This window comes from Malus sylvestris, chromosome 15 (assembly GCF_916048215.2).
Source record: "Malus sylvestris chromosome 15, drMalSylv7.2, whole genome shotgun sequence".
Classification (NCBI taxonomy): domain Eukaryota; kingdom Viridiplantae; phylum Streptophyta; class Magnoliopsida; order Rosales; family Rosaceae; genus Malus; species Malus sylvestris.
In genome coordinates this window covers 27,813,789-27,828,561 of record NC_062274.1, presented here as the reverse complement: position 1 = coordinate 27,828,561, position 14,773 = coordinate 27,813,789, and the positions used below count along the sequence as shown (strand labels likewise).

At 33.6% G+C, this 14,773-nt stretch overlaps 1 long non-coding RNA gene across 3 annotated transcripts; it reads right to left on the bottom strand.

The window, feature by feature from the left end:
- Nucleotides 1-8,544: 8,544 nt before the first annotated feature.
- Nucleotides 8,545-11,155, bottom strand: LOC126605257 (uncharacterized). 3 transcript variants are annotated; one of them, XR_007616877.1, is made up of 7 exons: nt 10,682-11,155; nt 10,036-10,063; nt 9,811-9,925; nt 9,340-9,407; nt 9,042-9,149; nt 8,803-8,896; nt 8,545-8,689 (listed from the first exon to the last, which is right to left on the bottom strand). It is a non-coding gene; the product is annotated as an uncharacterized LOC126605257 (long non-coding RNA). The 3 variants fall into 3 exon arrangements; XR_007616876.1 differs by having other exon boundaries at nt 9,340-9,925; XR_007616878.1 differs by having other exon boundaries at nt 8,803-8,892; nt 9,340-9,925.
- Nucleotides 11,156-14,773: the final 3,618 nt, after the last annotated feature.

Genomic DNA, 14,773 nt, shown 5'->3' with positions numbered 1-14,773 from the left:
GTGTGTGTGTGTGTGTGTGTGTGTGTGTATCTAGTGTGTCAGTGTGTGTGTGTGTATATTTTGCGTTCCCAAGGGATGCTGAAACTTATGTGAGATGAATGAGTGAGTTATGATGAATTTTGTCATGAGATTAGTAAACAGATAGTCAGTTGTAGAGTCTTTTTTTTTGTTGGTAGATTCTGCTTTGAAATTTTCAAATGGTTTAAAGTTTTAACTGCTAACGATTTTGTTAGTTTAGTTCAGTCAAAATGTTTTAGATGATCAGCTTTCCTGAATCCATTATAGCCTAATCACATAATTAACTATTAGTTAGCTAATTGACAAATAAGATGCTTACTTCTTTGTACTATTTCCATTCTTTGACAAATTTTCTTACTTTTGGTTGTTGATGTTATAACTTATAGCTGTTATTGCTTTTACTAGATGTATAATTTCTAATTTCAATTGGGTAAATGGTTAAAAACATCAATAGCCAATCCGAAGAGTATTTGGGAAAGAAGTAAACTTTGAACTTACTATAGGCATTGAGATTTTACTTTGACCCACTTGGTTTGGTGAATTCGGCATGTTAGTTGTTTTAATAACTAGAAGTCCTAGAAAACTGTCCGTAAGACCACAACAAACCTGCATGATGAGTATTCCATGAAGCATGTTAAGCATTGTATCCATATTGGTTTGAAAACACAATATATGTTAAGCATGTTAGTCTACTATGATTCTCTACTAATTATTTTCTTGAATTATTATTCTTCAGGTTGTTTTTCTTGAATCATTTATTCTCAAGCAGCTTTTAAAGGTTTAGCATACAAGCGCTACAAGTAAGTGTTGAAAACTCTTGTTTGTAGGTTCCAACTTTCATGTTTGTATTATCTTTGTGGGGGTGGGGCTACTTAGATTCTCCTAGTTTAGAAACAAGCTGGTTTTTATTTATGTGCATTTGCTCAAATTGTGGGGGTGGGGCTACTTATATTTTTGTGAGAATCTGCTCAGATTTTTGATCCATTGATTTTATTTATTGTTTGGAATTTGGATAAATGTTGAACTGTGGTTGTGATATATTAATGTGCATTATTATTTTATTTGTTAGGATGGACGGATCTAGTAGCCAATCTAGTACACATATGGTCTCGGTATTAGGAAAACGAAAACAAACCCAACCTAGTGGTACCCTTCAACTAGGCACTCCCTCACCTCAAGATTATTTGCATAATGATTATTATGAAGATTGTTGGGATGATGATCCGGATATGGAGGAGGATATTGCATTAGAACAAATAGAAGAAGAGAGGGAAGAGGGGGAAGAGGAAGTAGAAGAAGTAGAAGTAGTGAGACAATGGGATGGTCCTCCTCGGAAAAAGGGCAATAGGAGAAAGGGTCCAAGTCCGGTGTGGAATGATGCTAAGAGGGTAACGATCACCGATAATAATGGGGAGAAATCTTACATGGCCGAATGCAAGCATTGCAAACTCTTAGTACCGGCACACCTTATAACTCATGGGACAACGGGAATTCTTAAGCATTTGAGGAAATGCCCGGGTTCTAGTCTCTTTGAGAATGTGGATCCGAATCAACCTACATTGACACAAGCGAGGATGGGAGGTCCGGTTGTCACTCACACATTCAATCAAAAAAGACTTGATAGGAGATGTGTGAGGTGGATTATAATAGCGGAGATGCCTTTTAGGGTGGTTGATCAAGAAGACTTTCGAGATTTTATTCATGACTTGAATCCAAAGTACAAACTTCCTAATAGGCATAAGGTGGCGGCGGCGGTTTTGGAGTTGTATGTTGAAGAGAAGGCAAAAATAAAAAGTGTGATTAAGGGGTTGAGAGTGAGTATTACAACCGACACTTGGACCTCAATTCAAATGATAAACTACATGGTCATCACGGCTCATTTTTTGGACACTAATTGGGGGTTACATAAGAGGATCCTAAACTTTGTCCAAGTTACTTTTCATAAGGGTGATGATATTGGAAGATGTCTAGAGGTTTGCTTGAATAATTGGGGCATAGACAAGGTGTTTAGCATTACCGTTGACAATGCTAGTGCAAATGACACCGCTATTGCATACATAAAAAGAAGACTCAAGTCAAATGGTACTCTTTTACTTGATGGGGCTCACTTGCACATGAGGTGCGCTTGTCACATCCTCAATTTGATAGTTAAGGATGGAATGACGGAGCTTAGTATGGAGATTGAAGCCTTAAGAAATTGTGTGAAGTTTATACACTCATCCCCGGGAAGGTTGGAGTCTTTTAGGGAATATTGTGTCTTGTTGAGATTTGATAGGATGTCAAGTATCCCTTTTGATGTTGTCACAAGGTGGAATGCCACATATCAAATGCTTAATAGTGCTTTCAAGTTTAAAGAAGTGTTCTCTAAGATGGCCTTTGAGTGTGACTCTTTCATTGCTTACTTTAAAGAGGAGGTCTCGAAAGAAGTTGATGGGGTGACAAGAAAGGCCAAGCGGGTGGGTCATCCGGAGGTGGATGATTGGGAAAGGTCGGTGAGTTTTGCTCACTTTCTCAAAATAATTTATGATGCCACCTTGAAATTGAGTGCAACCCTTACTCCAACGTCACACTTAATATTTAGCACGGTGATTGCCTTGCAAGTGGAGATAGAAGAACAAATTTCAAACGCCTCTAATGCCACTTTGCAAAGTGTGTCTACCTCAATGAAGCTCAAGTTTGACAAATATTGGGGTGACATTGAAAAGGTGAATCCTATTCTCTTTGTGGCCCAATCACTCGACCCGAGGTACAAATTTGATATGTTGGAGACAAATCTAGAAGAGCTCGGCTATGGATGTGACAAAATAAGGGAGGAGAAAGTAAGGGTTAAAGGTTATGTAACCGAGTTGTATAATGCATATAAGGAGGGAGTGGTCCTTAGTAGTAGTAGTGGTAGTAGTACTAGTAGTAGTGCTACCTCAAATGTGGAGCAAAGATCAAGTGTTGTACTAGATGATGGGGCGGGGGGTGTGATGGTAGATATTGATGTTGCTTCAAGTATGGCAAAGAAGATCCAAAGAAAGAGAGCAGAGGCACAACAAAATGAGATAGCCAATGAAGTGGATATGTACTTCAATGATCCACATCAAAGCCTAACATATGAGGGTTTCAATCTTTTGGATTGGTGGAAAGGAAATTGTGGTCAATATCCAATTCTTAGTAAAGTTGCTAAGGATGTATTGGCCCTTCCTAGTAGCACCGTTGCTAGTGAGAATGCCTTTAGTCTTGGTGGGAGAGTTGTTGATCCTTTTAGAGCTTCCTTAACACCTAAAACGGTTGAGGCTTTAGTGTGTACTAGTGATTGGCTTAGAGGAAAAGAATTTTGTTTCTACAAGGAGCTTACCCTTGACGAATTATGTTCCTACGAGGAGCTTGAACGCTTAGAAAGAAGTAAGTAAACAATTTAATTTCATCTTTTATTTTCTTAGTAATTATTATCTATTAGACTATAATTCAATGTAAATGATTTGTGGTTTATTGTTTTAGACATGGCTAATTTGGGAGGTGAGGAGAATACAACACAAGAAAATGAAATGCCACCTCCACCTCCACCTCCTTGACCACCTCAAGTACAAATTCAACAACGTCAAAATCAATCACTACCTCCACGACCACGACCACCCATTGTAAGGGGAATGGCTCAACCATCAACATCAAGGGGAAAATTACAAGTGCCAACAAGAAGGGGCCGAAGAGGCCGAAGAGGTCAACAATCTTCATAAACTTGAAACTTTGTTTTTTTGCTTTTGGTTTGTAACTTAATTATTAAAACTTTGGATTGTAACTAATTTTTTTGCTTTTGGGTTTGTTACTTTATTTATTTTAAAACCTTGGCTTGTAACTAATATTTTTGCTTTTGGATTTGGTACTTAATTTATTTTTATTGCATGCATGTGTAGTAGAACTTGAATAGGCATATGCAATTGTGCACAGATTGGCAATTGGCAGATTGCTTTTGAATAGGGTAAATTACATTTTCATAGGTTTTTGTCCTAACAACACAGATTGATGTTACCCAAAACTTTGTGAACCCTACATTTTCATACTTTGTGACCAACCTTAGGGTATAAGTAACAGCACAGAATGGCAGACTCGGGCCAACATCAATTATCCCAATATTTTTTTTATTTGGTTGAATCAAGTTAAGCCCATATGGGGGCTGTTACATTCAGTGGGCATGGCCCAATATTAGGTTTTGTCCAATTGGACCAATATTAGCTTTTTTTTGTCCAAAAGCCCAAATTTTTTTTGGGATTCCCGATTTGTCCCGAAATCCCGAAACTATTTCGGGATTCCCGAAAATTTGGTTTGGGATCGGTATTGAAATTGGGATTCCCGAAAATTTCGGTATGGGAATCGGGACAAGGGTTTCGGTACGGGATCCCATACCGAACCACCCCTATATATGATCGCTAAATACGTAATTAGTTAGTATTGTAATACGGCGTTAAATTATTTGTTAAACCTATTTCACAATGTAATCTCATTCGAACTGCGCAGATTTTTGGATATTATTAGTAAATTATTCTTGTAAAAAATCATGCAAATAAAAAATCATTTATATCTCTTTAACTATTGTTGTGAACATTTTTATATTTTATCAACAACTCTGTCTTGGTCTATTTTATTATGTCATAATTAGATAACCACATGATATTCGATTTTAGTCAATTTTTGCAGGGATGATATTTCCATGAGAACCTTAAGAAAAATGATATGTTCAGATTATGAGAAATATTGTTCAATAAGTCCAAACAAGTGGCTAATTTCATGTTAAAACACTAACTGGTTAGCGATGAACGCTCGTCACATCAAACGATACATCAATATATGATACGACAATATGATCTCTCTAATATTTTCTATATCTAGGCACATAGCTACTTAATAAATAATTTATAGAATCATGTGTATTTAAGTAATGAAGGATTTGAACACAAAACGCACCAAGTTAAACAAAAAAATAATAAAAACCCTAATCACGAGATAATCCACTTCTCTTGTACTCGATTTCTGATCATTTTCTAAAATCTAATATTCTATTTAAACATCCGCGATGCACGCACAACAATATGTGTCATATTTTGCAGTGAAACCTCAAAAAATTTCTAAAGCGTATCATTCACACCATGTAATTTTCTAGCTAACCATTCATTCATCTCCACGCAGAGGTTCATGTACTTTAAATTTCTGAAGCCTGTTTTCGGTTAATAATGAATTTTGCATTAATAGGAGGAGGAATTTTATATTAGTTTATAAAAAGTTGATTTACTTTTCATATTATCAATTAGTTATATAGTGGAATCTCAACTTTCTTTGTAATATCAGAGTAGATTGTCCCACGTATGAAGCCTAATGACCACGCGTGCTCTATGTAGTTCCGTTTGTGTTGTTTATGTGTTAAACTTGAAAATTCGCCACACGTAAGTGGGTGTGTTGAGATTGAATCTCACAATGATGGGAGAATGGATCTTATATGGGCTACTACTAGACCCCTTAGAATGAGTTAATCTTTGTATTATCAATTAATAATTTTAAGGAAAACTAACGAAAAATCCAAAAAAACTTTAATTTTAATGAAAAATGACAAGTAAAGGTGTAGTGAATAGTACCAAGGAAAGGTAAAAATGTGGTTTTTCGTTAAAAGTGAATAGTATCGGAAGTGTTTCATTAAAACTCCCTTAATTTTATGATGAAACCTCAACTTTTTTCAAATAGTATAAAAGGTAAAAAAAATGAAGTTGTCGAACCCAATGTCACTTTACCTATACCGAAAGAATTTCAACATGGAAATCTTTTGACTCATTCAAGCACTGGCTTTCGGCTGCACAAAACCCTTGGCATATATGCATGCCTTAAACTCTGCATTATTCTCTTTATTTACTTTAATTTGCATGATGTGCTTTATTGTTTGTAACCGTCTTTGGTCAAATTCAGTAAACAAGGTATAATTTTTCTGTTCTCTTGCTTCATTACACGGCTACCACTTGACAGTTTCTTATACGACACGGTGATAGGACACAAAAATAAGGGGTTTCAGATTAACACGATAACTAATCGGGTCATTATCGGGTGACCCGTTAAGAACCCATTAATAACGGGTTCTTAACAGGTATACACACGGGTAACACGTGGGTAACCCATTTCGACCTGTTAGGAAAAATAAATTATAATTTTAAAGTTTAATTACTAAAACATTTATTATAAAATACAATTATCATATTGTATATATTGGTATATTCTATATAAAATATATATTTTTGTGTTATTATTCTATATAAGTTAAAAAAAATTAAGTTTTATTCATTTATTTATTTTTATTATGAGAGTTTCTTATTATCATTAATAGGATAAATTTTACTTAACATGTCGTTGCCCAAAATTAAAATCAACTAGTATAGTATTAGTATAGGCAATAAGACATCCCTACAAGTATGAAAAATGTGAAAGAATATATAAACACTCGTGATTCATAATTCCTCCACGAGTAGACAATGGTTACACTTACATTATCGTTTAGATTTTTAAAACCCTCCAAACCGTCATGAATAATGTTTTTTATTTGAGTGTAAAAGTAATAAAATTAATAATAATTATTGTAGAAGTGTAAGAAATGTAAAAAAAAAAAAAAAAAAAAAATATATATATATATATATATATATATATATATATATACAATCACTCGTAATGACAAGCTTTACAACTTTCGTAAAGGGGTCAACTTCAAAATCCGACACTATAATCCATAAAACCTTAAATTTGTATTTAACCGTCGATTGCCGTTTAGGCTTTATTCTTTATATTGAATTTCATTTTTTAAATTTACTTTTTTGAAAGCATGATCTTCTGGGGGATGTAGGAAGATGAACGGTTCAAATCTTTGATATCACATCCCGATATTTACAGTTAATTGAAATATGAGTTGATGTTATATAATTTGTAGAAACTTTATAAACACCAAGTAATATTTTCATTAACGATAAAACTCTGAACATAATATCAACGATCTAAACCTTCATCTTCCTGTATCCTCTAATAGATCAAGTTTTCAAAAAAAAAAATATGAAAAAACAATTTGGTGAGAAAAATGAAGCATAAATGTAAACAACAATCAACGGTTAAATTTTGATCTATGATTTATATAATTATAGTGGCACATTTCAAAGTTAAGCCCCTCACGAAAGTTGTAAAGCTTGTCATTACAAGCGTTTATAAATATTTGTTTCTATATTTTTCACACTTCTACATTAATTAAAAAACTATTAAAGACTTTACTTAAACAATAGTTATAGGATAAATGAGAAGAGAGTGCTAATGTAGAAAGCCTCACTAAAAATATCATCAATAAAACTCTTGAAGTCAAGCCACAGTTCCAATACCGTTTCCCATGGTGATTGATGAAAATTGAAGAGTTTGTAAGAAAATGTGCAAGGTTCCAAACCTTGAAACATAACTCCCTTAATTTTGCAAATCTTTTGAACATTTGATATTTTGTAATGTTCTAATGTTTTATTTTTTATTTTTTATTATGCTCTTATTTTGGGTATGTAAATATGTAATACTTGAAAGACAAATGCGTTTTTATGTTTTGAATGTGATAATATGGTATGTATATACTTATTTAGTATTATGTTTTTCATTTGATTATTTATTGGTGTAAAATATATTTTCCTTAACGGGTAACGGGTCGAGTCATATTACATGTTAATATTATCAGGTCGGGTCATTTTACCCATTTATTTTAACGGGTGTTACACGACATGACCCGTTAAGATATCGGGTATGATAGGAAAATGACACGAACACGAAAAACATGACATGAATACCAGGTCTCACTACCATTGTCTTCTAAGGGTTTTACGGTTTAGCTGATTCAATGCATACGGCTAAAACTATTCATAAGTTATCTACATAATTTACATTGGGGTTTTTGAACATTAGTTCATGAAAAATGTTGAAATTTGAGAAGAAAAAAAAATTGGTGTTAGATTATGTATTTATTTTAATTGTTTGAAGTATACTTTTAATAAAATTCGTATTTATTTTTGTTATTTAATGTCTTCACAACAAAATTTTGATTTTGATTTTAAGTGTATACACTACTACAAATTTTGACTTTACCTACAAAACTACTTTGTCGGCAAAGGCCAAAATTTGTCGGCAAAGAGTCTTTTCCGACGAAAAAATTTGTCGGCCATTTTGTCTCGCAAAGCATGTCGCCTAAGAGTTTTCCCTACAAATTTTGGTATTTTGTCGGCTAAGGTTCAAATTTTACCGACAAACAGTTTTTTGTCGGCATTTCCATGTGTCCCGACAAATATTTTCGTCAGTAAAAGGCATTTTAGCCTACCAATAGTACTTTTAAGCCAACAAAATATGTTTGTCACCATGGATATTTCGTCGGCATAGTCTTCTCTGTCTTGACAAAACTGGTTTCGTCGGGAAGGACATTTAATTTATAAAAAAAAATTAATAATTACTTTAATGCTCAACAACTACATAAACATATCAAAATACAATACACAGTTGTTAAGAAATAATACTTTATTGATTGATAAATTTTTAATGTACATCTAGAGTGCTTATACGAAAGCATATGTTACACAATAATATTATCCTACTGTCATTCCTCAAAATTGGCTGCCATGTAGCATCACAAAACATCCTGCACCTGCAAAATAAATGTTACAAAACACAAACATAACCAAATAGGTGCAAAATAAATGTTACAAAACACAAACAATAACCAAATAGTTAGAAGGCTCATTGAAAATGTGCACCAACCTGGCCACCACGATTCATTTGTAGCGCAATGGGAAAAAAGAGTTTCAGTTCTTGCGCCAGTGTGATTCAACGACAATCAATAATCAACACCTGCCTTGTATAATATCACCAAAATGGACACGCGTGCAACAAAAACAACAATCAATAACCAACACAGCATGATACCACCAAAATGAACACAAGAGTGCAGCAAAACTGATTTGAATAATGTGAGAAGTAAGGAAAAAGGCTAGGCCAACCTTTGCAAATTGTATTAGTGGAGCACTCGGGTCCCAGGTAGTAGTCATCAAAATTTTTGGGTCTCTTTGAGATGCGTTTGCATACGTATTGTTAATGTGACATTGGGACTGAGATTCAGAAATGAAAGCCATGAAGAATCAACAGCATAACTTAATGAAAAACTAAACAATTACATGTTCAAATTATCACCAGATTACACAAGACTTTACGACAGTGATACATTATAAACAAAAGAAAAAAAGTAACTTTCATATATAACCGATCATATATACGTTATAGACTAGAGAGATAACGAACCTTCTAGAGCTTCTTTGATCTTGCGCTTCTTCGCATAGAGCAGGCATTGTTTGCCTCCCAAGCTCTTTCTGTACAAGTACTATTTTTATGGAAGATTAAATAATGCCAAAGAAACACCGGTGAAAAATGAATCCAAATCACCAAACTGAATGTGTGCCGTTACTAAACATTTCTACACAGGCTGGGATTAAAATCTAACCAGTTAATGATGAAAGAAAGTTAAATAGTTACTAAACATTATTGACTTGAAAATGACTCATGTACCAAATGACTGGTGGTTGTCAAAACAACGAGAAAAATATACCCCGAGAACAATAAAGGATTGCAACAGAAGAATTGGACCACATATCAAATTTTTCATGAAATATACAGCCCAGTTGTAGAGATATCTACTACTACTAGAATATTAATTTGATTAAATATTGGAACTTTAAAAGCAATAAAAACCAGGGAGAGTAATGGGAAAATGACCGATTTCTCATAGCGGTCACCCTCAGAGGCGGTGCAGATCTCAGATGTGTAGGCCAATCTGTGCTCATTGTTCCAGTATGCTTCTTGCTCATGTCTAGCATTAGACATAATCAAACTACTCCGACATGCAAGAAAATGCAAGGGATGTCATCAATGTATTTAGGATAAACATAAGGCAGAGGAAAACAAAATATAAAAATATATTCTCATCACAATCAAACTTACCTGCAGAAAGCTCATTGCTCATAGTGTTCTGCACATAGAGGGACAATTCAGATTTTTTTTACTCACTTATTTGAGATCCTAGCCTCCAACACAGTTGATTTGATCAATAATCTAAATAACACGCATATATCAGAAGCAAATTATATAAAATGAAGATAGAAGATAAATTAATACCACAGAAGCATTCCCAAATTGATGTTCTCGTTTAGGAATTAATAATAGACAGAAAATGAAAAAGATTAAAAAACAAAAACACAAATCCTAGAAGCAGAATATCATATAACCTTAACCCGACAACTTCATTAGTAACATGACCCTAATTTCAATTGATTAAACATAGGAATTGATTGATGTGGTGCAAAGACTCACAATTGATTATGACTATAAAACCATAACTGCATTTTGATTGCAGTTTCTCAGAAATAAAAGTTAAAAGTAATTAAAATTCACAAAGTAGACTAATCATCCTCAAACCCAGGCAGCCCAGAAAGAAATTACAAACCTAACTTAGATTCTCAACCAAATTCATTACCTAAAATCCCTCAAAATTACAGTGGTAGAACAAATCTAAGAAAAGCACCATAAAATTGAAACTAACCAAAAAGCTACGGGGAAAGAATAGGGTAGATAGAGATTGAGAACTTACCCAAAGTTTTAGAGAACGAAATGCAGAGAAGCACCCGGCATTAGAAATTTCAAAGCTAGAATGGTCGGGCACTTCGACGGTGACGCAAGCAGACGAATCGACAGCGATGTCGAGCACACGAAGCGACGGCGATGTCGGGCATACGGAGCAACGGCGATGTCGATGGAGCTCGATTGGAAGACAGAAAGTTACGATTTCAAAGAGAAGGGGAGGGGTGGGCTATCGACAGTTAAGATTAGGGTTCAATGAAAATACAATGATTTTTATAGGGGGAATTTTTCGATAAAAAGAAGAAGCGGGTGAATCAAAAAGACCAAAAAACAAAAGGCGCGAGAATAAATTAGTCCGTTCCCATCTTCTGATTGTCGACAAACCTGCATGCTTTCCCGAGTGTTATTTTATTTGTCGGCATAAATATTTTTCGCCGACAAAAATATTGTCGGCACAAGTTCAACAATTATGAGCCTACAAATTAAAATTTTCGTCGGCGAATGAGTCTTGTGGCGGCAAAATTTTACTTTGTCGGCTTAAAATTTGTGGGCAAAATAATATTTTCTAGTAGTGATAGAAATAACTGTACCGAAATATTTTGAATTGACTTTGTTCGTATCATATGTCTGTACCCAAATGTTTGTACTGAAATGTCTGTACCAAACTATATTATAATGTATTTGTCTAAATAATTGTACTGAAATATATTTATAATGAATTAGTGTACCTAAATATTTTATCGAAATATATTATAATCAATTTGTGTAGATTTAGAAAAAGAAAAATCATGAAATTACCAAAAACAAAATGACATGATGAAATATAAATCCTGGCATTTAAGTAGAACCAAGGGGCTAAACTCAATTTTGAATCTTATACCAGGCATTAATCTAAACGTCATCTTATTTAAGAATTAAAATCTAGTTTTATAATTTATTTTCTTTTCACTTTTATAGAAGGTACGTAATCACGAGGTCATACACATGCATAAATATATACACTGATAACTAATGCAAAGATGATTATTGATTCCAAGGAAATCTGTGTTAAGATCAACTTGTACTTTCATTAACCTTAATTATTTCTTTTGTCAAAGTAGTACGGCACAAGTGGCGCAATTCATGATTATGTCAATCTGATTGTTGTTAGAGTGCTAGTGTGGATGGAAGAAAACTTTTGTTTATATTACTACATATCTTATTATTCTTACTTCGTTTCGTGATGGAATAGTTTTTCTTTATGTTTCTCTTTAATTATTCCATCGTGACATAATAAAATTATCAGTGTACCAAATATTATATATATATATATATATATATATATATATATATTTAATCACTCCTTAATTTGAAGTCGCCTCTGTTTAATTTCTTAATTATAGTGATACTTGATGTATATAATAGACAAAAGGATGGTAGTGTAAGAAAAACCGTTAAGAGGAGGAAACCTTTTCTCATGAATTGAGTCAACAGGTATCTTTACGGGTAATTAATCTTAAGTGCTAAGGGTAATGAAGTCGAACGGAATATATACGTGGTTCTGCAAAAGAAAGGGCAAAAAAACCATGCATATGCACATGTCATGGTGACTTATAGCATGATTCAAAGCCGGAAAATGAAAGAATGAATGGCCGTTCTAGAAATGGTTTTGACTCTTTGAATAATCAACCAGAGTAAAGGCTCAAGAACATTCTTGTGTGCATGGTGGACCACTAAGTTCGACATTAACAATCTCTTATTCGACTGTTAAATGACCAGTGCATTAAATAAAAGTCAAATTCTTTAAAGTGATTGAAAAATAGAATACAAAATGCAGTAGTATCACTCTTAATTTTACCAGATGCCCATTAACAAATGAGCTTTGGTACAGAAAATTCTCCAAACCTAATTCCCTTATGAATCATTTTAGAGAAAAGAATTTATACGCTCATTGGAAACATGTGTCGTTCATGTAAAATAATGTGTTGATCACTAAGCAAACATAAAACAAATATTGTGAACAGTAAATGCATGCAAGTTTTATTGTTTTCGAAATTAAACATCGGACTGAGTTATACTTTATTTGGCTGGGAATATTTGACACCATTTGGCTGAATATATCTTTTTCTTTTTCAGTTTATTCTTTAGCCAGCAAGAAATCATTTTTGGATTCTTTGGCCTCTTTCCTTTTTAACGACCAAAGAAACCTCTTCATGTGGTTCAAAATGTAAGTTGGCTGAAGCCATTATTCTACCAACAACATGCAATGAAGCAAATCCCCGGCGATATCAGCCATGAGAAGAGTTTCAAATCATTTATGTTTTATTTCTACTTTTTTCAGCGGTCGCACTTATTTTTGCCAATTTATTAATTATTTGTCATAGGCTAGAACTGCATAAAAATAATAATCAGAATTTGAAAGAAGAAAAAGTCTTCCTTTTATTAAGTATGTTATTAATGGCCCATAAAGTACAAAACGTTTGGGTCCATACTCCTGCTGCACAAAGTCGTCCTTCTCTCCTAGTTCACACAATAAAGCCTAAAATGGTCATCTTCTTATCACATTTCTATACATTCATTCAATTCCTCACTCTCTTTTCTCTGTGTATATCAAGCTCTATATATACCCCTACCCTTTGCATATAGTTCTAGTACAAAAACACAGAGAGAAATGGCCGGATCATATAAAGCCCTCTTCTTCTTAGCCCTTGTCCTGTGCTCTACTGTAGTCGTTTATGCAGCAAGACCAGAACCAGCTTTTTCAGCAGCGAAGTCTGCGAAAACCGAACTCGAGGTTCGTTGAGTTTTAATGTTTTTATTATGTTTTAGTATAACACTATTTCGTTTTTATTGTGTTCGAGTACCGGGATTATGAGTTTGATATATATATGGGTTTTTGGTGTGTGTGTGTTGTTTAAGGGTGTTGAAACAGAACAGGTTGATGAAGTTGGGAGCTGTGAAGGAGTTGGAGAGGAGGAGTGCTTGATGAGAAGAACTCTGGCTGCTCATGTCGATTATATCTATACACAGAAGCATAATCCCTGAACAACGTTTGTTAACTATATGTATTGTGATTATCTGCTGATTATATATGAATTACTTGTTAGCAATAAAAAGAAATGTTCCGTAGCAGTTTAGCTGATAATATATAATCAAGTTTCCTGTGCTTTCTCTCTCTCTCTATATATAGTACTACTTACAGTGAATTTGAACCATTAATCTGTTAATTTAGTTCTTGCTCAAAGAATGATGTTCTGTTATTATTGCAACTAAATAAGCTGCCATAGGTTATGAATCCCTGCTTTTACAACCATTGTTCTAAAAATTTCTACCTAGCGGTCACCGTTCAGTTTAATCCATAGTCATTTAAAAATTAAGAAAGTGGGCCTAGCCCGTCTAAACCTGCCTAGTCACTCACCTAGGTTGCGACTTTTTCTTAAACATAAAATGAATAATTTTCATTTTGCATTTTATTTTGTCAATAAAATGTAAGATTTGTTAAATATTTAGATGAACACTCATTATATGCTTGTTCCCCATATTTTCAATATGTTCTAACACTTTATAATCTGTATGTCATTTTATTTTGAATTTATATATCCCAATACAATTATGTGTTTTTTTTTTAAATATAAATAGACACTTACTTATATAATATTTACTAAATTTACTTAAATCTGCCTAACTGCTTAGGCGTTAGGGCCCAGCCCGTCATCCAACTTGCGTCTAACTTCTTTTAGAACATTGTTTACGACCATTTACTAATGAGACTTGTTATTGGCATTTCAAAAATCTCATTTTGCACTCCAAACTTTCTAAAATTAGAAAGAAAAATACACTTCTGAAGAGTGTGGAATGAGATTTTTAGAGTATTAATAATAGTTCTCTTACTAATAATCTTCAGTAATCTAGAAAGTTTATTTATATGTCAAAGAAAATGAAAAGAAAATTTACTAATACCTTGTAATAAAGAAAGTATGTCACCATGAGGCCCTAAACGTCAATTTCCAATTTTATTTATGGATAAATTTCAAGTTCGTATTTCATACCGTACTTCCTAGATCAATTCTTTGTGCTGGTAAATCACACGATGGTGATCAGAAGGAGGCTGAAATACATCTGT